Source organism: Armigeres subalbatus, chromosome 1 (assembly GCF_024139115.2).
Source record: "Armigeres subalbatus isolate Guangzhou_Male chromosome 1, GZ_Asu_2, whole genome shotgun sequence".
NCBI classification, from domain to species: Eukaryota; Metazoa; Arthropoda; class Insecta; order Diptera; family Culicidae; genus Armigeres; species Armigeres subalbatus.
This window is the reverse complement of record NC_085139.1, coordinates 280,608,526-280,610,761: the sequence shown is the minus strand read 5'-3', so window position 1 is coordinate 280,610,761 and position 2,236 is coordinate 280,608,526.

Here is a 2,236-nt window from a genome sequence, read left to right as displayed (position 1 = left end):
ATGGCCAAGAAATAACAAGCTCACATACCTGCGCAGGTTTTTACTTCTCGATGTACTGATGCGTTGGAAGTACTCCGCCGAGAAGATGGCGACTATGTCCTCCGACCAGGTTGTGGCGATGGCGGCCGATTGGCTTTGCCGCAGATGCTGTAGACTAGCGCGCAGCGATGGAGGTCAAGCGATATGGCCGAAACTAAAGATGCGGAGGGAGTGGCGGCTGGACGGAAGGCTTCCGATTTCAGAATCGAGAGTGGTCCGGAATAACCGTTCCCTCAAGCTAGTAGCTTCCTTTCCCTAACGACCCGGCTTCGCGTACCTTTCCGGTTCACCAAGCGAGGACTAAAAGGAAGTCTACTAACCGTCGGTTCAGGTTCGGTCCAGCGTACGATCATTGACGACGTACGGGGATCGCACTCTCTGGAATGATCCACGGGAACTAGCTTGGGGATCTTACCTTCGACGGTTGATTGGCGACCGCCGAGTTTTCGCTTTCTGACGAGCGACTTCACTCCTTCTCCGTTTAACTACCTTCACAGGCGGGCCTTAACGCACGCTCGAGCTCTCGATGTTCGTTGGACGAAATGGCGGGCCCTGTAAAGCAGCGGGCCCGCTGGAAAAGTCCAACGTGAGTTCGTTTCGTTAACAAAAACTTTACATTAAACATTAAAATTCGTTTCACCTTTTTGTACGTTTCACTAACTAACACGGTGTTCGCGAAATTCAAAAAACACGTCCTAATGACGTCTGCTACGTTAACTGTTAATTAAGAAATTTTATTAAAATAGACACAGAACAATTCACTCCAATCACACTTTATACCTTTTAGTCCAGCGGTTCTCAACCTTTTTCTTGAAAGGTACCCCTTCGAACTTTTGCCCTGAGGCAAAAGAGGTACCCCCTCTCGAAGTAGGCTTCCAATCCTCTTGAAAAAAATAATTCCGAGCCCTTTGAAGCTCCTTTCAGTTTTTGAATCCCTTCAAAGTAGGTTTCTGCGCCTCTTGATTAAAGGCTTCTGAGCCTCTTGTAGATAGGCTTCCGAGCCTCTTGAAGGCGGTTTATGAGCTTCTTGAAAGGATGCACCCTAACCACTTGAAAGGAGGCTTCTGAACCTTTTGGAAAGAGGCTTCCAAGCCTCTCGAAAAGAGCCTTCCGAGCCTCTTGGAAAAAGGCTTCAGAGCCTCTTGAAATTAAGCTTTTGAGCCTCTTGAAAAAAGGCCTCTGAGCCTCTTGAAAGGAAACTTCTGAGCCTCTTAAAAGGTGGCTTCTGAGACTCTTGAAAGGATCTTGAAAGCAGGCTTCCGAGCTTATTGAAAAGATCCTGGAAGGAGGCTTCCGGGCCTCTTGAAAGGAGGCTTTTGAGACTCTAGAAAAAAAAGGCCTTTGAGCTTCTTGCAAGGAGGCTTCCGAGCCTCTTAAAAGAAGACTTCCGAACCTCTTGAAATGAGGATTCCAAGCCTCTTGGAAGGAGGCTTTTAAGCCTCTTGAAAGGAGTCTTCCGAGCCTCTTGAATGGAACTTTTGAGCCTCTTGAAAGGAGACTTCCGAGCCTCTTAAAAGGAGGCTTACGATCCTATTGAAGGAAGGATTATGAGCCTCTTGAAAGGAGGCAACCTAACGACTTGTTCGTTTGATCTTTTGTTCCGCAGTCCTTCATACATTTTGCTGGTTGTGGAAGGCAGGATTCAGTTGGGATTTATTGATCGCATTGCATATTATGTACAATATAAATTTTTGAAATAAAAAATACACAATTATCAAAACTTTATCAATGAGTTTTGATTGGAATTGTAATACGTCCGCCATTACGAATTTTTGTCCGAGGTACCCCCTAGGTCCAGCAAAGGTACCCCCAGGGGTACATGTACCCCAGGTTGAGAACCGCTGGTCTAGACGTATGTGTTGTGGAGAGTGGGTTCGATTCCCGCCCCGGTAAGGAGAAAACTTTTCGTAAAGCGAAAAGCTCTCCACTGGTCCACTGGGTGTTGTGTAAATGTCCTGTCCGTTGTCTCATGCTAGATGTTATGTGTTCAGTCTGTGCGACCTCTGGTCGAAGACGGTGATTCTGTCTTTTTATGTCCAACAGATCAGCGGTGCATAGTCAGATGCGTAGGTCGATAGCGGTAATCGAATCGTTACATCTTCAAACCTAAAATCAAATATTTCCTCAAAATGATATGAATTTATGAAAGAAAAAAATCAATATTTTTGTGCGAATTATCGATTTTTTTTTTAAGAAT